Source organism: Cavia porcellus, unplaced genomic scaffold (assembly GCF_034190915.1).
Source record: "Cavia porcellus strain 051 isolate PalLab524CR breed Dunkin Hartley unplaced genomic scaffold, mCavPor4.1 scaffold_6, whole genome shotgun sequence".
NCBI classification, from domain to species: Eukaryota; Metazoa; Chordata; class Mammalia; order Rodentia; family Caviidae; genus Cavia; species Cavia porcellus.
The window spans coordinates 103,532,198-103,556,549 of record NW_026947489.1 but is presented as its reverse complement, the minus strand read 5'-3'; the positions used below and the strand labels follow the sequence as shown (position 1 = coordinate 103,556,549).

General features: G+C 44.9%; 1 long non-coding RNA gene across 1 annotated transcript; it reads right to left on the bottom strand.

The window, feature by feature from the left end:
* Nucleotides 1-1,432: 1,432 nt before the first annotated feature.
* LOC134476296 (uncharacterized) lies at nt 1,433-18,775 on the bottom strand. Its single transcript, XR_010047872.1, has 6 exons — nt 18,666-18,775; nt 14,252-14,475; nt 13,961-14,053; nt 12,538-12,727; nt 3,844-3,927; nt 1,433-1,687 (listed from the first exon to the last, which is right to left on the bottom strand). It is a non-coding gene; the product is annotated as an uncharacterized LOC134476296 (long non-coding RNA).
* Nucleotides 18,776-24,352: the final 5,577 nt, after the last annotated feature.

Sequence of the window (24,352 nt, the reverse complement as noted above, 5' to 3'; positions counted from 1 at the left end):
GAAGGGAGCCCATGCCACTCACTGTCTGGCCTGAGGCTCTTGGCTGCAGGGCACTGACCTCCTTTTAACCACAGAGTCAGCAACTGTGCAGATAATTTATCATAACCATTAGCAGAGTGCTTTTGAGGTCAAGTATGAATCTTTTGCACTGCAGCTCTGCACAGATCTGTGCAGGAGCAAAGAGGAATCAACTTCCCAGAATCACTCTAAACATAGAAAAGGATTCTGTCACTTCAAGACTTTTAGGCAATTGTAAAAGGAGAGATGGAGAACAGTGTGAACATAGCACTAGCAGACTGTACACTTAAACATGGTTACAATTGTAAATATTATGTTATGGTTTTTTTTTTTTTACTACAATCAAATGTAGAGACCAAAAGGAAAGGGGTAGAGTCATCATAAGGTAATAAATGGGATCTGTAAGAAGGAAGTGCTGAGCTGGGAATGTAGCTCAGTAGCACAGTTCCTGCCAGGCAAGAGCAAGGCCCTGGGTTCATTCCCAGTACCAAAAAAAAGGGAAGTGCTCAGTCTAATGAGATTCAGTGTAGTCTGAGTGGGATTTGGATCATCGAGAAACAGAAATGGGTGAGCAGATGCATAGTCAGGCCAGGAAGAGCAAAAAGGCCATCCCAGAAATAACCAATAGCCAATTCTATTCTGGCCATGACAATTAAATATATACATATATATAAGTAAATAACACTCTATGGCTTAGCACAGGCTGGGTTCAGGTGTTTCAGATAATCTTGGCACCTTTACAGAATCATGGGTCACAAGGGCTCTTCAGGAGACATGAGGGACTGGACCAGCCAGCTTTACAGTTAGCATTCCTGGGCTATGTAGAAGTCCCAGAAAAACTGTGCCCTGTTCCTGTCTGTCTGGGCTCCACTTTAGACCTACAGCCAAGCACAGAGAGCCAGCAGGCAGGATCAGCCCAGGATCTGGCGCTCTCGTGGGAAGATCCAGCATCCTCCTGGTGGATCTGAGGTGCAGGCTCCCCGGTTCTTAGAGAAGGACCTTGCAGGTGACAAGGTAAGTAAAATATCTAGGAAGCAGTCTGAGCATCTTGGCTTCTTCTGAAAGCTAGAAGGCCTTGAAGGCTGGGGTGTGACCTTGTGAGGGTGAAGCCTGAGAAGCATCTTATTTTTCAGAATTTTATTACAGTCTTTATTCCTTTCCAAAGTGTCTTTTCTCTCTGGACCACTTGCCTAATCCCAGGCCAGGGAGGACCCCATGCTTTGACCACGTCACCCAACCCCAGAATTTAAAAGAAGCCCCTATGGTATTTCATGGGGAGTGCAAACAGCCCTGCCTCATTCCCTTTACCCCTTGATTTAGGGTGAACAGTCTTTTCCCCTGATTTATGATAGAAATCTCTAGAAAAACAAATTTCACAAGTCATAATACTGCAAAAACTTTAGAGATAGTCTAGTTTGTTCATTCATTTAATTTTATTGTTTTAAAAATCTAATATTGAAATCAGGAAGGCAGACATTGTGGGTTGCTGATTTAGGAGCTGCTGTAGAGTCTTGTTCTGTCCATTTCTCCATGTGCCTTGGAGCCCCGACTTCTTTTTGCCCTGAAAATCCATTATTGTGGCTTTGTGACTTTGCACTTTTGGCCAAGGGTTCTTAAACTGCAGTTTGTCTTTGTCTGTGATCTCCAGATTCTTGCTAGATTCCTTTCTCTGGAAATGTTTCAGATAAATCACAGTTAGTCACACCCACACTGCACCTCTCCCCAAAATACCAGCATGAAGCAGAGTGAGAGAGGCCTCCAGAGAGCATCCAGGAAGCCCTTGTATTATAGATGGGAAAACAAAACCCCTGAGAGGACAAGGGACTTGCCCAAGGTCATGGTTTGAGTCAGGACCAGAAGTCAGCTTTTTGGCTTCCCAAGGGCCCCAGTGCTCTGCATGTTGGGTTTGGGCCCTTTCCTTCATGCTGTCTGAGCTTTAAAGGAGCATCTCTTTGGCCCCCACCTTTCAGGAACCACCCCAAAAGAGGTAGACTGGTAGCTCAGCCCAGTCAAGTGTCTACTGGGGGTGGGAATAGGAAGACAAGCAGTCAAGGCCTGAGAGAAGAAAGCTGGCCCACAAGGTGTGGAGACAACTGCCAGTGGCCCTCTTGGTGATCCTTCAATTCAGTGACTTCTGTAAATAGCAGTTTGACAGTGGACTCTCTGAGCTCTGTGAATTGTGGATAAAGTTCATGCTGAACTTGAACTCCGTAATGTGTTTGTTCATGGCCATCGGAACTTCCGCTCACTCCATCTAACTGTCTTCTGGCCAGAGGATGTTTTGTTTTTGTGGTCTCGTGGTAATGTTTTTCTCATCAGCAGGGGCCAATTCCTGCCTGAGTCTGACGAAGGCCACCGGCTGTGTGCCATGGTGAGTTCTGCAGGGAAGAAGATAATCATGCTGCCTTACAAAGCTCTTTTCCAGGCACTGCTTACTTGATCCTCAGTGAAGCCCTGGGTGTCAGCAAGGAAGTCCTTATTAGTCTTTTGTTTGTAGAAGACGCTGTGGCCCAGAGGGATGAGGTATTACTCCAAGGTCACGTGGTTAGCAAGTTATTGAGATAGAGAAACAGAGCTCAGACGCTACTTATGTGCATATGGAACTTGAGCTCTACTTGACTGCTCTTCCTGTTTCCCTTGCTTTAAAAATTATGAATCTAGTACATCCCTCAGTGGGGTTCTGGGAGAGTAAATGAGTCAGTTATGAAAAGTACTTAACCGTGTACCTCTAAGGCACTAAGTACTCGGTTATGTTAGAAAACGTTGTTATTATTATCAAGTCTGGTTCTGCTATGAGATGGGACAAATCTCTCCTGATCTGGGATGTGGATTCTAGGAAAACCAAATTTCAAAAGTCATAATACTGAAAAAGCATTAGAGATAATTTAGTTTGTCCACTCATTTAATTTTATTATTTTAAAAAGTCTGATATTTAAAGATAGTCATACATAGTTATCCTTGTGATTCATGATAACTAGGCATACAAGGTTAGTGATCTACATAAGCAGTTGAATTTTTGTATTTTATAATGAAAACCAAGTATTTTTCTTTTATTGATGTTCTCTTGTTTATAATAGACATTGATGTCATCACATTTCTCCATTATACGCACCATTTAATCCTGATCACATGCACTGACAATGACTCACATTAAGAGACAAAAATAGGAAAAAACAGTGTTACTCAACATTTGGGAAACGGGAGGGAGTGTACAAATGCTGATTTCCGTATCTTTCCTGGCAGCAATCGCCAATTAATAGTACCTCAAATTGAATCATGTTAAAATGAAAAGCACTCTCGTCTCTTAATACTTTCCATAATATATTTTCTTAAACTTAGAGGTATTTTTGAGAAATATCTCTTGTGGAGAATAAGCAACGTTAAGCAATTCCACTAGATTTTACCTTAGTATTTTTGATTTCTATTACATTCAAGGAAAATTAAATTTCATACCTTGTATAAAATATTATCTGAATTATGATCCTTTTATAAGCCATTCATCCACTCATCTACTCTCTCTTCTTAGTTACTTACCTACCTATCCTGCTATTTATGCAAATAAAGATATCTGCACGATATTCTTTTGTGTCATCTGTGGTTTCTTTGGGCTATGGTGTTTTGAAGATTAAAGGAATTTCTTTGTGTTCTTAAATATTGTTTGAGTTCTTTAGAGTAAGTATTTACCAGTCGTGTAAAAATAAAATATCTTAAAGTTAGAGGTTTTCTTGCTCTTACCCCATGGCCGTCAGGACCAGGGCTTTCAGGTTCCTCCAATTCTCTAATACTCACAACGATTCTGTTCCAAGTCCCTGCTCTCAAACTTACCTCAGGGTTAGTGCTGGAGAACTTGAGCGGCAGACTGCTGATGGTCTGCAGGTGGCATATGACTGAGGGGTAGACAAAAGATGGCTAGAGGACAGAGACAGGGAAAGAACACTCAGTCCCTGGCATTTCTCATCTTGCATACGAAATCAAGTCTCGAGAGAAAGGATGATTTGTTCAGAATCTGCCAGCCTGCCACATGCATCAAAGCTAATCAATTGTCCTTCCAAAAACCATCAGTCTTGTTCTCCAAACCATATCCTAAGTTTTAATATGGAAAAAGTAGCAGAAGGGGAATCCAGGGCATAGGAAAGAGATTGGTCCAAAATCTTTCTCTTTTCAGCAGCTAATCATGCTTTCCTGTTAAGTCCGCTTGAATCAGCACCTTCAGAGATAACAAGAGTCTCTGGAGGCATCTCTATCCATATCTCTATCTCTATCTCTATCTCTATCTCTATCTCTATCTCTCTCTATCTCTATCTCTATCTCTATCTCTATCTCTATCTCTATCTCTATCTCCATATCTATTTCACAGGCTGTTGAGAACCTGTGCATAGGAGTGGGAAGATTGGATGTCTGTTTTTGAGTGAAGGGGGAAAAGATTCAAAAGGCTCTACAAGCTAATTCTTATATTCAGTACTCTAGCTGGGAACGTGGCCTGTTTACCTAAACTGTCATCGTATTTTATATTTTTCTGAAGATGACATGGTGGGAGGGGTGTAGAAGGGACACTTTGACTACTCTTGAGGGCAAGTAAGTCCCTGTCCAACTCCAGGAAATTGTCAGCACCTCCCTGGTGGACAGCTCCACAAAATCCACTGGAATCTTCCCATCTCAGTGGGGCCACTGGGCCACTGGTGTTCTGTGAATTCTCTTTCTCTCTTCCTCCCTCCTTCTCTCCCTCTCTCTGCCTCTCTCCTTCCCTCTTCATTTTGATGTAAGGCGCTTCAATTCAAGAGGTGATATTCTTTAAGATACATGATGATGAAAAGAAGTATTGTTAGCCTACATAAAGGGTTCCTTTGGCCAAGTATAAAAGCCGGGGTGATTGAGTTAGAAACAGTTCCATGATGTTTGTGTCATAGCTTAGGAATCTGTTGTAACAGAATTTTTAAAATCAAACCAACATCAAGGACACATCATCTTACAAAATTATTTTGGGCTATTTCCCAGTGTTAACGCAATATGGGAGAGGTTAGTTGGACATTGAAATCTTAGAATTCCAAATATATTTTAATTATTTAAGGCTAAAGTTCAGAATATTTGAAATCTGGACTGTCCCAGAAAGTCCAGAATTGTGATCATCATGCCCATAACTAGCAGTCTAGAATGACTAATGTAGAAGAGAGAAATCTAAGACAAAATGTTAAGTCCTGGCATTGCAAACATCCTGGGGACAAAAGTATTTGGCATGCACAGAGGTTCTCCACTAACAGTAAGCAGAAAGTTTTGAAAGCGTGTGAAGCCATCTATCACTTCCCTTAATTGAAGTGGAACACTGCCACCTAGGCCTGAAAGGTATCAGCTCTGGTAGGTGAGGCTGGTTGCCTTCCATTAGGTGCGTTATGAAGCAGCCTTTCCCTTGAGACGTCTCCTTGGTCAGAGCCTGGTTCTCAGCCTGGTAGGCTGGGAAATTTAATATTGTCAACTTAAGTGGCTTTGTCTCGCAGATCAGGGCTTCACTGTCTAAGTTCATGAGGGCTTGTGTGAACTACTTGTCAGGTGTTAATTGGCAATGAGACACAGAACAGTTTGTGGACTGGACATTTGCTGCCTGTAGGCAATATCCTCTCCTTTTCTGTAGGAGAAATAGGTTGTTAAATGTAGTGTATTTGATTGTGGTTCTATTCCTGACCTCAGGAATATTTTTATAGGTCCCTAGTTTTTAATTTCTAATATGGAAGCTTTAATAGCTTACTATTTAGAATCATGTGATGATTATTTTCATCACATGTGCTTAAAGGAAACAGGGCTAGGGAGGAGAGGGAAGCAATAACTGGAAGAGGAGGAACTTTTGAAAACAAGATATTTGATGTGTTCTCAATTTTTTTATGATTGCTGATTCTTGAGTTCCTCTGGAATAGAAAAATGTACAAGCCTAGCCAAGACCATTTTAAAAAAAAAATGGTGAAGAATTTGCCCTATTAGAGACCAAAATATACTATGAAGCTCTGTAATTAAAATATTGCGGGATTGGCACAGGAATAGACAAATAGAGCAGAGTCCAGAAACAGGTTCATTTGTACGTGGAGACTTAGTATGTGATGGGTCTGATTTTTCAATGTGAACCTATGGGGAAGGGAATAAAAGTGAATTATATAATATGCTATGTGATATCTATCAGGGAAAGAATTAAGTTGAAATTCCTTTTCCATACATACACAATATAAATTTTCATGTGGATTCTGAAAGTGATTTCAAAGAACAAATTAAAAGTTTTGGAAATTTAGTTGTTCCCCTACCCACAGGGCATACATTTCATTCTGTGGGTGCCTGAAATGGTGAATCATACTTAACCTCATATAAACTGTTTTTTCCCGTATATGCATTTTTTTTTTTTCTTTTTCGTTTTTTACCGGTACCAGGGATTGATCTCACGACTGCCTGCTTGCAAGGCAGGCGCTTATGCCGCTGTGCTAAACCCCCAGCCCCTCCGTATATGCATTTCTATAAAACAGATTATAAATTAGGCACAGTAAGAGAACAACAATACTCAAGTATTGTTATAATAATCGAAACGTGCTATAGTAAAAGTTGAAGAAAGACATATGAGTTGTTTACTTTTAGAATTTTCTACTGATATTTTGGTAATGGAGTTCACCACAAGTAACTGACACCGTGGGAAGTGTCACATACGATGGACGCTACTGCCCAGAAAAGTGTTTTTTCGATTTTGCGGTGGGGAGGACCTTTCTAAGCAGCACACTAATGTTTAGAAGTAACTCTAAGGAGAAGGCTGGTAGGTTTGACTACATAACTTTAAAAACCTTTATGCAAGTTACGACACCATAATTGTGTTATGTCACACACACACAAAACTCTGAGTCTCTATCTCTAGCTATGGTTTTCATATTTTTCTCTATCTCTCCTCTATCTCCAGGCCCTGTCTGCGCCTTTCCCTCTTTCTCCTTTCCTCTTGTCTCTTCTCTTTTCTTCCCTTCCCTTCCCTTCCTTTCTTTTTCCTCTTCCTCTCTCCTTCCCTCCTCTCCTACTCTTTCCTTCTCTTCCTCCTTTTTTCCTCTCTCTCTGTTTCGTTATCTCTCTTTCCCCCTCCCTCTCCCTCTCTCTCAACCTCTCTTTCCCTCTTTCATGTCTTATGTGGTGCAGGGGACGAAACTCTGGGCCTTTGCACTAAACTACCCCAGTCCTTCATTTATTTATGCACTTGAGACAGGGTCTCTTTAGCTTGCTAAGTTATAGCAGCTGGCTGGAACTTGCCATCCTCCTGCCTCTGCCTTCTGGAGTGCTGGCATTATGGTGTATGCCACCATTCCTGGCATATACCATAGGACTTCACTGTCTAAGTTCATGAGGGCTTGTGTGAACGACTTGTCAGTGTTACTTGGCAATGAGAGACAGATTGTTTCCCTTTTGTCTGAATCTCTGCTCCTTCCTCTCTGAGTACCTCTGGGTTTGCCTGCACCCTTACCTCCGTCCCCACCTCCACCCTTGTCTCTGTCCCCTTCCCTTAGGCTTTGTCTCAGGCTGTTTCTCAGTGTTGGCAGACATGTTCTTGACAATAAACAGAGTTTTAGCCCTAGATTGAGGAGGCAAAGGGGAAAGAAGAAGAGAAGGCAAAAGGCAGAGTGAGGGGAGAGATTTGCAAAACATCAAAATATGAAATATATGTATCAACTATAAACCCATAAAACAAGTGAAGCTACCTTTAAAATCTGGGTACAGGATACGCACAGATGAGCCACAGCTGGGAAATGTAAGTGGCTGAGGGGGCACTGGTGCCTGTCTCAGATCCCCTTTTTCAGCTTAGTGTTTGTTCTTCAGAGCCCTGCCTGCACAGCTCAGGGCTCTCAGGTGGATCTATTCTGAGGAACTGTCCTTTATTTAGAACAAAAGGAAATTCTGTTCTTGGGAACTTCTTTTCATTCCTGAGGGAGAAGTCATGCAGACATCTGAAATACACTAAAATTGTGTCATTTGTACATAAAAATAAAAAGATCTTCAGAGCTGCTACCACAACGGGGTTAATTTTCTCTCTTAAATTTAAATTAAAATGCTTAAGTTTCCTCAATCTTTTAAAACAATTCCTCTCCACACAAAAACAGTGACCAATTTAACTTCTATGTCAGTAGATTACATTTTACTGTCCTCAGACCTTTTTGGTAATTGTTTTTAGTCAGCAGATTCCTGAACAATCTGTTTTGTGCTTCCTTTCCTCCCTGAAGGAGATCTCCTCCCTAACCAGGTCATCTCGGACTGGATCGTCCTTTAGCTCCAAGGGCTGGGAAGAGGCATCCACTGTGACTGTCCTCAGAACACAGAGACTGCCTTTGGCCTGGTGGGAGCAGCATCACAGTTCTGTGCACTGTGAGTTGGACAAATGTCCCTGACAACAGCAGCTAGGGTTGTAATTGTTCCCACGCTGGCTCTACAAATCCACATGCTCATATTTCCAGCACTGAATCGTTTATCACCCCATAGTAGCTTTGGCTGGGCAGCTGGAAGTTCCCTTTGCCTCCCTCATGATACCCTGTTTCTCTGTTGTCCTCCTTGGCCTCTTGGGGATCCTCATTCCATTCTCTATGATAGCGTCCTGTCTTGAAGTCTTCAAGTCTTAGACGTCTTTTTAGAAGAGTTGGAGAGAACCAGCCATGAAACAAGTCATTCTCTTGCTAATACTACTTGTTCTCCATAGCCTGGAGATTTTATGTGACCTCTTGTCACTTCTGACCACTAGAGAGGCGACTTCACACGGGTGCTGGGGTTGTGTGTAAGAGAGAAGTGGATGAATGGGAAAGAAAACCTCATCCTGCTGCCACAGCTCCTTTCCCAGGTGGTGGGCTTTGGGGGCAGGGAAATATGCTGGTGGTTCCTGATGTCACACCATGTACAGGGTCTGTGGCTAGCGCTGGAGGGGACCTCACCAACATTCTTGAAGCCCTGTTTCCTCCACACATGCAGTCCTCCTGGCCCTGCCCCACTGTGGCTAGTATGATTCATTTTATTGATTCACTTAGCCACACTGGCAGCTCTGTTCACTGTCCTGTGCCAGGGCCCTCGCTGGGCACCACGCTACAAGGTGCTGCTTCTCACTTTGTGAGCTTCCATGCTCTTCTCCAACAACCGCAGTGCTCTGCAGTCTGCTCATGTTAGGTTAGGGATGGAGAGGGGTATGGGGAGAGTGCAGGGGAAGGGCCTTGATCCAGACTGGGGAGCTGGGAAAAACTTGAGGTCTTTCTCCAAGCTGTTAAATTCCTGGCCAGAGCTAGGGAGAGGGTGACAGGAGTCTGCAGAGAGGGAGTTGACCGGCAGTGGGGCCAAAAAAAAAAAAAAGAAGCCAGAAAAAAATTTGGCTATTTTCATCACCCTTTGGCCAGGAAAGGGAGTGAGAAGCCTCAAATGTAGCGTTGACACTGTTTTTCTTTCTTCTGGAGAACTGCCACGTGCCGCTACAGAGAGCATTTCACGGGTAGATGCATATTATTGCAATGTGTTTATCTAGGAAACCAGAGCCCAGCTCCAGCATCTGGTTTTCAGTACAATCCTGAATGAAGTCCAATTTTCCAGTTGGGTTAATAAAAATAAAACCTGGGAAGTTGTGGGCTGGCTGCATCGGGGGTTGAGTCCTGGCCTCATGCGAGGTCATGGACTGTAGAGCCGGAAGGGCTCGGGCAGGTCATGGATTCAATGTGGACAACCTCACACGGGGAGGAGCTGCAGGGCAGCTCAGAGGAACACGCTTCAGAGGGATTGGTGCCCTTGGGTTTTCTTCTCTGAACCCGATGCCAGTTGATGGAGTACCTACCATGTCCTGAGTACTGGGCTGGGGCATGGGACAGGGTGAGATACAGATGTGGACCTGAGCTGAGCCTTCATGGACAAGCAAGGCCTGCACTGAACAATGCTCAGGACCATGACAACTGGTCAGCACTCATCACCTTGAAGCGGAACTAGAAGTCCCCAGGCTCCGTGTGCCTCTCCTGCCTCCCAGTCTTGCATCCTGGCTTCATTACCTCCCTTATGCAGAATGCACTTCTCTGCTCTCGAATAGCATGGTAGAAAACAAGATTGTCCCACAGACCTCGATTCACATGAGGTTTTTTCTTTCTTGCCTTTCTTCCTCCAGCCAAAGTTCCTTGGGCAAAGGTATTAACTGACTCTGGTGATGACAGGCTCATTTCTGGTAAAAGTGACAATGGTGGTGGTGGAGAGGAGATGGTCAGAGTCACATATGCAAATGTGGCCAAGGAGAATCACTCTCTGGGGTCCCATACCTGGGGTTCTTTCTCATTCATGGAAAGTATTCAATATCAAAACGTAAATCACAGCTTCTTTTTGTCCTGATTCTACTTTTGTGAGGAGGCTAGTGCAGGGAGGCCACTTTGTTATGTTAAGACTCCTGGCTTCCAGTCCAGTGCTCTGTCCACTACACCCTGTTCCTCTGGTCCTGATATGAAGCCAGAGGTTGTGAAACAGCTTGTGCCTATGACTTCCCCTGGGAGCAGTGTTGATGAAAGAGAACTGTGTTGGCTGGTCTTGGAAGAAACTGGGAACCAAATGCCAGTGGTGTGGCTAGCTGTGGCCCTTGGGGGGAGCTGTCAGAAGACATATATCATAGGTTCTGAGCAGGCAGAGTGACCTCCCATGGGGTGCATGATCCCGGGAGAGGGATGTGCCTGCCCTTGCTCCATTCTTCTTTACTCGGAGGCTGCTTCTTCAGACAGTGAGGGAAAGGTCGGTGTAGCAGGAGGATGTCCTCTCTCCTGACTCCCACCGTAAACTAAGGAAAGTCAGAGCCACACAAAGTCAGCGGTGATCAAGGAAGAGAGATTTTTTTTCTTCCTGATGCTAGTGACAAGGATTCCCAAGCCGGGCCAGAGAGTTTACCATCATTACTGCCTGCTGGCCTGACTGTCTTTCACACTGGTGCTAACCACAGGCACTTTCCGAACAGTTCATTGGCTCATTCTGTAGCTGGGTTGGAATTCATGGGTCAGGCTTAGTGAGAAAGTTTTCTCTATTTTCTCTTGCGCCTTTCCTTGGCTGTAGATACTTCTTCAAACTCATAGGCATGAACTAAGCTGTCTGTCCTACTTATCCATGCCCAGGGGGCTTAACCTCTTTTTCTTGATCTCCCTTCTGTGGGTTTCAAGGGCCACAGAGGGAGGCCACAGGCATTAACCTGTCTCCTAGGTAATATGTGTCCTCATGTACTAATAAAGGATGTTCACAGTGCAAATCAAGTCTTTCACATATATATATATATATATATATATATATATATATATATATACCAGAGCACTGTAGTTAATCTTGCTTCATTAACATGGAATTAACCTGAGTCCAAACAGCTCTGATCCCAGTGAGAAAGAGAAAATGTTCACCAGGACCTTTAAGTTTTGTGTTTTTTGTGTTTTTCTAATTTATTTGGTTTTAATTCTCTCATGATGCAGGTAGGTGTGTCCTCAACACACTCAAAGAAAGGCTACCCTAATGTTTTCCTTGAGAACAAAGACTTCATGATAACTAGACTAGAGATCAACTATTACATTACAGTGAAAATATTTATATTTTGCCCATGTCCTGAAGCTTTGTGGGAAACTGAGATTAATGGTGGCGAACTAATTGATATGATGGAGGACATTTCAAGATAGCTCAAAATTCAGCCTGTGGCATGGGCACTGATACCTACTTTTGGGCAGGTTTATAGTGAGGATTGGGGACAAAAAGCAGAAAAGAAGGCTCTAAAACTAAAAATTTGACCCGAATGGGATCAGATATAAATTTTGGGTGAAAGGATGTGTAGTAACTAAAGAGATTAGTGCCATTAAACAGAAACCAAGTATTTTGTACAAAGAAAACAATAAAGATGCTTTGAGTGTATGTCAGAAATCAGCAAGACTCCACATACTGCAGGCCCAAGGCTGCAAAAATGTAGATCTTTTACTTGAGAAGAGAATTCCTGGGATCCTTGCTTAAGATAGGTTGCCTAGGGAATTGCTTTCCTGGGACTCATTCTACTAATCTCAGTCATCCAGACACCCACAGGCTACAACAGCCATGATCCACAAGGGCCTACCTACTGCTCCAGTTAGTGGAAGACCTTGGAGTTGTCCATACTTTTTTTAAGCATGTAAAGTGCAAGCGTTGTGGGGTCATGGAGGCTTCCACCAAGATTTTAAAGGAAGGCCTGAAAGCCAGGCAAGAAAGCCTAAGAGGGCAGTACTGGAAGATGTAGTACTGAGAAGATGAAATGGAGACCTCAGAGATATCATAAATGTGGCACTTTCATTGAAGAAAACTGCAAGCTGAGTGGAGCCCAGACCAAATGAGAGGCTGCGTGGGCTGCAATAAGCAAGTCTGTGCATGTTAGGCTGCCCAAGTCTGTTGGAATGTGCATCTTGCTGTAGTATGCCTGGATGGCAGATATGGAGTGTCTTGGTTACTTTTTACTTTGTTGCTGAGACAAAATAAAGGTTCTGAAGCCCAACCTGGGGAAAGGAAAGGTTTATTTCTTACAGTTTTTGGAGGTTTCAGTCCACACTCAGTTGGCTCCAAGGCAGGCAGGCATGGCTGGGCCGCAGTTCATGGCTGTTGCAAACAGCAAGCCGGAACCAGCAAAGAGCAAGACACATCTTCTTTCTGCCATTACATCACATCCTGGCTCCACCCCTTTAAGGGTGGAGCACTGACACCATCAATCCAAGCACTAGACAATGAATGAATAACAAACGCACAATCAAACTTATGAGGCCTGGGGGACACAGACATAAACCATGACATGGAGCTACAGGGCCTGATGATTGCCCTCCTGGGTTTTTATTCTCTTTCCAGTTCAATCCTATCCTATATACTATTCTTCCCTTTTGGGATGAGAATGTTTACCCTTTGCCCTTTCATCTTGGAATTATGTAATTTGTTTTTTATTGTTTTAGGGGTTCACAGCTAAAAATTTGCTTTGAGTTTCAAAGAAAACTTTTTAGCAATAACAGAATGGTTAAGACTTTGGGGGACGGATTATTGTGCTTCACTTGAATTAGGATAGTTGTATCATGGTTAGACACAATTATTAACTTGTGTTTATTTGGGAATTAAGTATGACTTATGGAGTATGTGATAAGGGTTGGGTTGTGGTGGTTATGATGGCTAATCTGAGTGGATTAGTAAAGGACACTTTTGGCTGTGTCTGTGTGGGCATGCAGTGTGACTTAGGTTGATATCTAGTCTCTCATCTCTTCTTCTTTGGTGTTCTTCCCTTGCTCTGCTTCCTGGCTGTCATGAACTGAGCAGCTTTGTTACACTATGCCCCTTTGCCATGATGTTCTTGTTTTGGAGCCATCTAACCATGAACTGAATCTTCCAAAACTGTGAACCAGATAAACCATTTCCTTTTTGTTGTTGTTGGTACTGGGGATCAAACTCATGACCTCGTGTTTGCTAAGCAGGCACTTATATCACTGAGCTAGGCCCCTGGCCCCATTTCCTCCTTTAAATTGTGGATGTCAAGTAATTTGTTCCAGTAATGAGGAAGCTGACTAGTACAGTCTTTGTTTTTGAATTTGGGTCTAAACAGTCCAGTAGGTATAATGTATGTTCTAATCAGTTCTAATTCCTCAAATATTTTTTCTACTGCTTTTTAACAAAGATTGAAATTCATCCATCTGTCATCCACCATCCAGCCATCCATCCAATTCTCTGGCAGGTATTGTGCTGGACAGTGGGAATACAGTGTGAGAAGTGGTTTCTCAAAGAACCTGACTGCCTCCCAAGAGCAACTGATGTGCCTACCTCCAGGCTAAGATTATTCTTACAGTAAAGACAGACATATAGTGGGGAGAATGGCAATCAACACGGAAATATGTAATTAATTGTTACAAATGTGTTGACTGACTAAATGCTACATGAGAAATAAAACATATGGAGAAACTAGGAGAGGACCTACCTTGAAAGGGCATCAGGCATATGTTTATAGAAGAAATGATGTTTGTGCTGAGATCTGAAGGATGCGGTAGAGGAACAACAAAATCTTAAGGTCCTGAGATAGGAAAGAAAATGTGGTTTTGAAACAGAGAGAAGCTCAGTGTGGCTGAATTATAGTGAGAAAGTGATGTGAAGTGAGACCAGAGAGGCACGCAGGAGAACTACTGAACAGCTTTTTGACCCCAGTGAGGGAGCTGTGAAGGAAGGGAGGGGCTAAGGCACAAATAGAGATCATCTGATTTCAGAAACTGACCTAGCTGCCAGGGGGAAAGTAGATGGAAGGGCCCACCGGCAAGCAAGGGAAGCAACCCAGAACTGTTGCAGCCAGCTGAGAGGTGATGGTGGCGTGGTTCAAGGTGATGGTACTGCAGACCTATTTTGGATGTCCAGTAGGAAGATGGCAGGTGGGCAAGAAGCCTTCTCAGCTGAGTCCCGTGCTTCAGGCTTGAGGATGTGGGTGAACAGCAGCGTCTCCATCTGCAATGGAGATGGCAAATGGTGAAGCTTGGGAGTTTCAGGAGGACTTTTGGAGCTCATGTTGGGTATGATAAATCTGAGATCTCCACGAGCCATCGAGTATAACAAGCAGACACTGGGTAGTTGAGACTGCTACTCAGAAGAGGGTTGGGCTCTGTCAGCTCATGGTCCCTTATCAAGTCCCTGGGAACTTTGCACTGGAGCTGAATCTTTCACGGGGCTTCAGTGAAGAGCTTGGATTTGGATCCCAGGACTTCCTTCTAACAGGAGAGACTATGCAGGTCAGGACTGCGTGCATTTAGAGGCTCAGTTGAGGCAAAGAAATTTCTTTTTTCCACAGGGACAGTCCTTTCAGAGTATTGTTCTAAATTCCATTGATTATTTCTTGCTTTGTCCTGGAAACAGCTACTCTTTATGTAAGCGCGCTGAAAAAGTGAGAAATCATGGAAAAATGCTTTTGGTTTTGGCTGCAGCAGAGGCAGAGAGGGCACATCTTGCTCTGTGGTGTAGAGGCGGGGCCTTGGGCATGTCACAGGCCAGGCAGCCGGGAAGTGGATGCAGGTGGTCGCTGAGTCACTGGACAGCTCTTTGCTCTGGAGAACCCGGGCAGAGCTGTGTGCTGCAACGGGAGGGGCACGGGTCCTATCTGATGCTCCAGGAAGCAAGTGAAAATTGGAAAAGGAGGGAGACGTCATTTCTGTGGGGCAGGAGAACACAGCGTGCCTCTCTGGCTTCCAGCAGGAATATTTCTTGCAGAAAGCTCTGAACTCTTGCTAGCACTGAGCTGCTGGGACAGAAAACTGTGACTCAACCACAGCGGAAAACACCCCCCCTTCCAAGGTTCCTGCTGTAATCATTCTTGGCTTTAGAGGACATATTTGGGGAAGCAAACTTCTTTCTGATTAGCTTCTTGTCTCTCTGCTCACTATACACAGAGATTCCTGAGCTCTTCCTCCTCCTCTTCCTTCTTCTCTTCCTCTTCCTCCTCATTTTCCTGTGGTATTGGAGACTGAGCCCAGGGCTTTTACACTGAGCTACATTCCCAGCTCTTTTTTCAGTTTTTGTTTTGATATAGGGTCTCCCTAAGCTGCTAAACTGCCCAGACTGGGCTTGAACTTGTGATACTCCTTCCTCAGAGTTCTGGGATTGCCAGCATGCACTGCCATGCTGGGCTCTGGGCTACTTCTTCAGGACAAAGGGCCCCTGTCCTTCTGCCCTGGCTGTACTCCTGACGTCTGTGCTGTGTTTCTCTCTGTCTCGCTCCTTGTCTGTCTTTGTGTTTCTCTTTGCTTGCTTGCACCTTCTCCTACTGACCTGATGGAGTGCGTGGTGAGCAGAGGATGACAGCGCGGAATGTGGTGGCAGAGGTGGAGTGAAGCAAGCAAGACCCCCATGAACCTCACGTGCACGGACTCGGAGAGCCTCTACAGAGCCACAAGATTTAAGCATTTGGGGCAGGGTGGAGGTCAACACACCTGGCAGCTCGGGGAAGGGGAGCAGCAGACCCTGCTGGGGAAGGGAAGCAGCAGACCCTGGGCACGCTTGCTAGAAGACTGTGTTCAACCCAGTTGCTAAGATTGCAATGAAAAAAGATTGGTGGGAGCAAGGTTGAAAGCATGCAGGTCAGCTTGCAGGATTCTAGTCAAAGTGTGGCCTATGATGGTCTCCCTCTGTCCACTGCTCTCTTCTCCTTCTCAGATGCTTCACCTTGAAGTTAAAATCAGCTCCTCTTGGAGGAGAACGAGACAATGCTGTTGAGGGGCAAGGCAGGGTCAGTCCAGCATCTCTGAACAAAGCATGGCATGTAAGCACTGGGCAGTGAAAACCACCTTGTTCTCTTTTCTCCCTCTCTTGTCATATGTGTATGTGAATGCGTGTGCATGTGTGTGTGTGTTTGTGGTGTATTTGTTGCTGGGTATTGGTTGTAGGACCTTACACACTTCTACCACCGATTTCTATCTCCAGCCTCAGAGTCTTGGGGAATTTGGACGCCTCCAGTGACTTCCAATCTTCAGCAGGGTAAAACCCCAAGTTCTTATCACGGATATAAAACTCTGTGCTTGACCTCCCTCTACTTCCACTATTCTTGCCCATCTTTATTCCATTCTGGCCACATTGGCCTGGGGCTGCTCCTCCAGTTCGGCAGAGTCCTTTGCCTCAGGGCCTCTGCTGTCACTGTGCCCCCCAGTGGGGACCTTTTATGGCACAGGGCTGCCCCGCTGGCTCCTGCTCCTTCACCAGGCCTTTCAGATGCCAAAGCAACAGAGGCCTTCTGTGCACATCCTGGTCAATTCCACAGCACTGCCAAGGGGCCATGTGCTCCCCTTCCCCTTGCCGCACTGAGGTTTTCTTCATTTTGTTTTTCACCTTGAAACAAGCGCGTCCATCTGTCTATGACCTCTTTCCTGCGTGGAAAGGACTGCTTGCTGTGCATTCCCAGCGCCTGGAAGAATGTCTGGCTCATGCAGGCATTCAATAAATATTTGTGGAGTGAGCAACCGAGTTTCTAAATCCGATGAGTAGAGGTTTTTGGTGACTTCTTAGCAATGATATGTAATCTTCAGAATGAATGTTTGTCACACTTATCAACATTTTCTCTAAATTAAACCCATTTTCTAATAATATTGTTTCAACAGGGCAGGGACCCCTCAGGGTTGGGCCATGAGCCAGGATGTTCCTGGAAGAATCAGAGTGGGATGTTTGAGCTTGTGCCCTAGGCCTCCGTGTCTGAGAAGAGAGTCCAGTGCTCTGGGAACTGCAGAAGTGACCCCTCCTGCCTTGTTTCCCCTGGGTGGAAGCCTAGCTGTGCCCTCTGTGGATGAAGGTGAGGAAGGGGTATATCAGTCAGCATATTACATCAGAGAAATAGAACCACTATCTGTCTCCCTGCCTTCCATCTACCCATCCATCCATTATCTATCTATCTATCTATCTATCTATCTATCTATCTATCTATTAAGAGACATAAAGACAGACAGTCTTTTTTTTTTAATTAGGGAAATGGGGGCTAGAGATATAGTTCAATGGCACAATGCCTGCCTGGTAAGTGCAAGGTCATAGGTTCAATTCCCGGTACCAAGACAAAAAAACCCCACCAAAAAATAATTAGAAAAGTGGCTTATGTGATTGTGGGGATTGACCAAGTCTGAAATTTGTGCTGGAAAGCCGAGTATTTCTGTACTATAATTTTGAGGTCAATTTCTTTGTACTCAATGAAATATCAGTCTGAATTTTTATTTTTCTTTTTTTCTTCCTTTTTCTTCTTTTGTCTTTCTTTCTTTTAATATCTTTTTTGGTAGATATGATCTTCCTATGTAGTTCAAGTTAGTCTTGAATTTGGGGTCCTCCTGTCTCAGCTTCCTGAGTACTGGGATTACAAACTTGTACCACCATGCTCAGTTTCAGTTTTTGCTCTTAAAACCTTCAGTTGACAAGATGAGGCCTATCACATTATGAAGAGTCATCTGCTTTATTTGAAGTCGATTGATTCCAATGTTAATCATGTTTAGAAAAATATCGTCAAGATGGGGGTACAGCCCAATGGTAAAACACTTGCCTAGTATGAGTGAAGGCCTGGGTTTGATCCCCAGGACTGCAAAATGCTAAAAACCAAAAACCATAACCAGTCAACCAACCAACCCAACAGAAGAAATCTCCCCAACAACATGTAGACCGGTGTGTTTGAGTGAACAACTGGGTATCACGCCCTGGCACACGGAATGAGCCATCCCTGGGCCCAACCTGCAGTGACACTCACCAGTGGGCAGTCCTGTAGCTGCGGTGCCTGAGAGCTGGGAGGAGCTGCTGAGGGATCTTGGGGACATGCATGTCACACTGATATGCAGGAGGCCCTGCAGGAGGGGCCACAAGGGGCATGGGAGCTCTTCCTTCTACCCTCTTTTGCCTCTCCTCTAGTCTGGCCTTCATCCCGCATCCCTGAGGCCCTGAGTCAATTCCAAGGGACTGAAAATCAGGAGGCCTGGGGGTGCACGGCTGTCACTGGGTACCTTCCAGAGCCTGAAGGTCATAGGGGACTCAAGGGGAGGCGGAGCAGTAGCAGGCACTGCAGAGGCAGAGGTGGGGCTGGAGGCTGAGCTCACCAGAGGGCTGGCACAGCTGTCCCTCCTGTACACACCTGGAGTCACAGCAGTGCAGCGTGCCCTTCCCTGGCCACCCAGGCAGACACTCACCTCCTTCTCTTGTCCTCATAGCACTGTGTTTGCCTCCCCACACTTCTCAGTCTAGACGAAAGATGGTCAAGGTGGGCGGGGCGCCCTCTCCCATCCCCCACTCCCTACTGGGGTGGCTCCTTGGGGATAGGCTTGCTTCTCCCTTATCTGTGGGTCCCCTGTGGAGGTTAGATAACTAAATGTTTGATGGGGTGCTCCGTTCAGGGGTGTGAAATGTAGCCCTTTCAAGGCTGGTAGTTTTGGGGGTGGGGAGGAAAGGCTAGATGTCTCTTGTCCTCTTACCTTTCCTGTGCTGCTTCTCTTGTATATGTTTAAGATACACAACATGGTGTTTTGATGTATGTGGTGGAGTGATTACTACAAACAGCAAATGAGTATATCTGTCATCTCAGCAGTTTCTGCCCGTCCTCCCTTCCTGCTTCTTCTTCTTTTTGCTTTTTGACAAGTTCTCACTATGTAGCCCCCAGGCTGGCCTTGAATTTAGAGTGATCCTCCTACCTCAATCTCTGGGTGCTGGGATTATAGGCATATGCCATCAAGTCTCTTGCTCCTCTATTTGTTTATTGGGGTACCAGGAATCGAACTCAGGACCTTGTGCCTGCTAGGCAGGCAGACAGGTACTGTGCCACTGAGTTATATCATTGGTCCCCTTTCTCCTCTTTTAAAAATCTCTTGGGGCTGGGGCTCAGCGTTATAAGCATCTGCCTTGCAAGCAGGCAGTCATGAGTTTGATCCCTGGTACTGAGAAAAAAAAAACCTCTCTCTTCTTTACTTTCCTTCTTGCCTTCTTTCCTCCCTCCCTCTTTTCAATTTCTCTCTTTATGGAATAATTAGTAGGTAATCTCTACTCTCTAAGCAAATTTGTCATGGATAAGGTCCAAGGAGGTCCCCCCAAGAGGAGATGGGGAGGTCAATTTGTGGTACCCTCATGGAGTAGGCTTTTTTTTTTAATTTTAAAGAGAAAAACAGAAAAGTCAAGAAGCAAAGAAACCTAAAACATAACAACAAAAACAAAATGACAACAGCAACAGCAACAACAAAAACCCCCCAACAATATCTACATAGGTTTTCAAAACAACAAGATAGGAATTTAACAATATACTCCATATAGTTATCTTCAAAATGGTTGCTCAGGCACCAGATACAGGAATAAAACAAAATAATAAAACAGAACAAAACATTGGATTTCTTTCTTTCTTTCTTTTTTAATATTGGATTTCAAAAACAAGACAGAGTCATTTGTGGACTGCACAGGGAGAGAACAAGGACTCATCAAGGAGCAAGCCCCGTCCCCAGGCGAACCAGTGCTAGAGGGACAGCCAGACCCCAGCCCCTCCTGATGTGTGGGCTGGCAGACAAGAAGAGCCAGTCCTCCACCCCGCAAAAGCCACTGGGTGACCCAGAGACACACAGGCTGTGATGACAGTTACTGAGGTGAAATGAAGTTGATGCTTGTGGTGTTTGGTGTTTCACTGACCTTGGGGGTCTGGGGCCAGTGGTCTGCTCATCGGTTCAGGGGATGGCGGTGTGCAGTGTGGCATCTGGGAGTGTGGATCTCCTTCTAGGGGTGGTGGCCATTGTTGTCTCCCTATTGTCTTGCTTTGTAGTCCTGTTTTACCTTTGTTGTTTGTTTGGGTTGGAATTTGTTCTCTTTTGTTTTGTTTGATTTTGCTATATCCGACGGTATGAACAGCTATTTCAAAGTTAGCAAGACATAGTATGGTAGCCATTTTGGATTCACTATTGTCTTGTTTTGAAGTCTTTTATTGCATTCATTGTTTTGTTTTTATTGGTTCTATTTTGTTCTGTTCTGTTTGATTTTTACTATGTCTGAAGCTATTTTGAAGACAACAAGAGGCATTATGGTAACTATTGTTGATTTTATATTGTTTTGAAGTCTTGTATCACTTACACTGGTTTGTTTTGATTGATTTTGCTCTATTTTCTTTTAAAGAAACCCCAAAATCAAAAACAACAATCCAGAAGGAAATCCCCCACAGCAACCGCAGTGCACACAGCCACCCTCCAGCCCCAAGCCTGCAGTCAGTGAAACGGCACAGGCATCCTGAGTCCTCTGAATCAGCCAGTCGCTCACTGGTGCTGGTGGTGGTGGGGACGTGCTCTTCTGGTCTCCCTGCCCCTACACCAGCTGCCTCACAGGAAGGCGCGGTTTACTTGCTCTCTGAGACTCTTCTCGATCCCTGTCTAGGAGCCTGGCTTGCAGGAAGGCATGGTTTCCAGACCCCCTGGAGTAGGTTCTTGAAAAATTAATTGCACCACTCTCAGTGAGAGATGTAGGCAAATTTAACAGCACTGTGTTCTTGGGGTGGTGATCTGTGGAACTGGTGAATTTATACTGCAGAAGAAAACATGGTCCCTACTTACAAACTTACTGTATCTTTAACTCGTAGAAATTCAGGAATGATAAGCTAGCAAAGAATAAAACAACACAGACCTAGAGGTGAAAGAAGGCATTATAACCTTCAGTAGCTGTGTTGGGAATTTTCTTAAAAGTACACTTTTAAAATTACAACCTCTTTGTCTCCTTTTTACCTTATCTCTTCTGTTCTGTCTAATTTCTATTATACAGTACTAGAGTGCTCCCGTATCCTCACCACTGTACTTTGGCTCTCTGTTTAGTCATCCTATATAACTTCAATTTTGTACCCTTTGATCTACTTTCCCCAACCATGCTCTACCACTCACTCATTGCTATGTGTTTAGTTTTTTAAAAATGGTTCCATATGTCAGTGAGATCATACAGTATTTTCCTTCTGTGTCTGTTTCATTTCACTTAGGATAAGGTCCTCCTTTACATTCATTCATACTGTCTCAAGTAGTTCGATATCCTTTTTATTTATTTTTTAGTCTCCCTATGCAGTGCAGGCTGGTTTTTTTTTTTTTTTTTTTTATTGGTACCGGGAATCGAACTCACGACCGCCTGCTTGCAAGACAGGTGCTTATGCTACTGAGCTAAATCCCCAGCCCTTGCAGGCTGGTTTTGAGCTCACTTCATAGCCCAGGCTGGTCTCGGACTTGCAATGATCCTCCAGCCACAACCTCCTGAGTGCTGGGATTACAGGCTTGTGCCACCATGCCTGGCATGATACCCTTTTTAAAGACTGAATTGCATTCCATTGTGTGATACCTCATTGTGGCTTTGATTTGCATTTCCTTGATGATGAGTGATGCTGAGCACTTTTCCACATACCTGTCTGTCATTTGAAATCTTCCTCTCTCATTTGTTTCTTTTTCCTTTCTTTCCAGCCTTCCTACCTCCACTGAAAGGTCCATTCTGGCTCTTCTAGTCTCTGCTCTAGGAAAAGATGACAGAAAGATGCAAACTGGATGGTAGTTTCAGATGTTCAAGGAACCTAGAGGTCCCCAGCTGCCCACCCAGCTATACTGATACTGGGACCTGCTCCCCATGTGGGTGGGGGTGGGGCAAATCCTTATGAGCTTGAAGAAGGATCAGTGTAGCCTGGGGGCCCAGGTGTGCAGACCCCCTGCCTCCTGCCTCCCAGACAGGACACCAGGGACCATCTTTGAAAACCTCGACATTGCAAATAGCAAAACAGGCTGAGAGAAGAAAAGAGCCACTCCTGGGCAAGACGAATCCTTGGGATGTCAGACATATACAAAACGCTTGTGTTACTATTCTCAAACTGTGAGCACCACAATTTAGTTTCCATAGTTATAAAGTAGGACAATAATAGTAGGGTCAATTCCGAAAAATGTTTGGAAAAATATTTTTTCCGCTCACATCTGTCAGTGATAGACACTGGCCTGTTCTTAGGTCCAACATGTTCTGGTCTCCTAATAAATCTGGCACCCACTAAACGTGCTGAGGTCAAGAAAGCTACGGATGAAAGGTTCTCAGGGCGATGGGTAACCTCCCTGAGGACAGTAAGTTCTCAATGAACCACTGTAAATATGTTGACTAGACACACACAGACATATTATACAAAGATGGGACAGTAGATGAAAAGTTGTTAAAGTTTAAAAAAAAAATTTGCTCCCCTCAACCCTCGGCTATTTATTGGGCACTTATTATGTGCCCAGGCTTACTTCAGAAATGAGTTAAAGTAGTGAACTACACAGCAAAGCTTTTGCTTTTATGGAGATTCTGGGTCTTTTTCACCTCTGATATTTTGATTTACACCTCCTCGGTTTCAGGATTCCCTAAACCAGGAGCCAAAGAATCAATTTCCCCTCATCCTAGTTCTCAGTTCCTTCCCTCTTTAATTTCCAACTCTGTGCTCTGGGGAAAATGCCAGGCTCCTCAGGAGCTGTGCCAAGGTCTCTGGATGCCAGAGATAGCCTGTTCCTCCCCCATCTTACCTTGCGGACCCACACTCTCAACCCTGAGGATACCTTGTGCAGAGCTCTGGGCTTTGTCAGGGAGGGGCCATCCTCTAAGTAGGGTTGGACTCACCCAGAGCAAATCATAGCTGAACTGCCTGTGCCCCTCTTACTTCACTTTTGGAAAATTCAGCCTCCCTTGAATTCCCCAGCCTCAATTTCAGGTGCCAGCCGAAACTTTCCTGAGATTTCCCAGTTGCGAGTTGTGTCTAATTGTTTGGGTTTCTAATCCCCAGGCCTCTGCTTTTGCTTGGACCTCAGGAGTGCAGTTCTGGCTCCTCTGAGCAGTGGAGCCTTGGCTGATAATCTCCAGGACTCCAGGCAAACCTGCTGAGACAGATGCACCCTGGGCTGATGCAGGGGGCTCAGGATGGACACAAGAAGACTGGCCTGGGCTGGGGATTTGGCTCAGTGGCGTAAGAGCCTGCCTGCCAAGCTCGAGGTCATAAGTTCAATCCCCAGGACAAAAGAAGAAGAAGAAGAAGAAGAAGAAGAAGAAGAAGAAGAAGGAAGAAGAAGAAGAAGAAGAAGAAGAAGAAGAAGAAGAAGAAGAAGAAGAAGAAGAAGAAGACCTGGCCTTTAGCTCTGTGTCTGCCACCTGCTTGCTGTGTGAAATCACTGTCCGTCTCTGAGCTCAGTTTGCTTCTTTGTTCATCCATGCAACCAGCCTTGTGACTATTCTCCATGTTTTATTGGGTGAGGTCTCAGTCCTCAGCTGAGCATTTATGGCTCTTCACAGCCACAGCCACCTGGGACAGAGCCGGAAGACAGTTTTGGTCTCCTTAATGGCTCCGATCCTGCCATTTGCCACCCTAGTCTGTCACATACTGCACCTGGGGCTCCAGCTGACCTCCTGTAACCAGCAGGCTGGCAGGGCCACACTCCAGGCAGCTGCACACAGAGAAGTTTGGTCCTTCCCAGATTCCCTGGGAATCCTGCCTGCCTGATGCTAAAAGATTGAAGAACTTTAGAAAATCTCTCTCTCTGGGTCCCTGAGTTCAAGCTAAACTTGGAGGTGGAGGAGAGGGCACTCAGACGCAGGGAAGGCCAGCAGAGCTAGAGAGGAGCAGTGGACAGGTCTCAGGGTAAGCATCCAGGGAATAGAAGCAATGGTGGTGGACAGAGTTTTCTAGAAGCTGACAGCAGGAGAAAACTGGAAGTGGCCAGGGGTGGCTGGGGCTGACTAAGAAATGGGAATCTGACATTGCTCCTGCCTTACTAGCCAGAGTGTATAGGTGAACACAGCATGGGTATGTTGGGAATGTGCCCTACTCCATGACTGAGACTGGTGATTGGCTCAGGGGTGAGCACATGGCTTAGCAGTG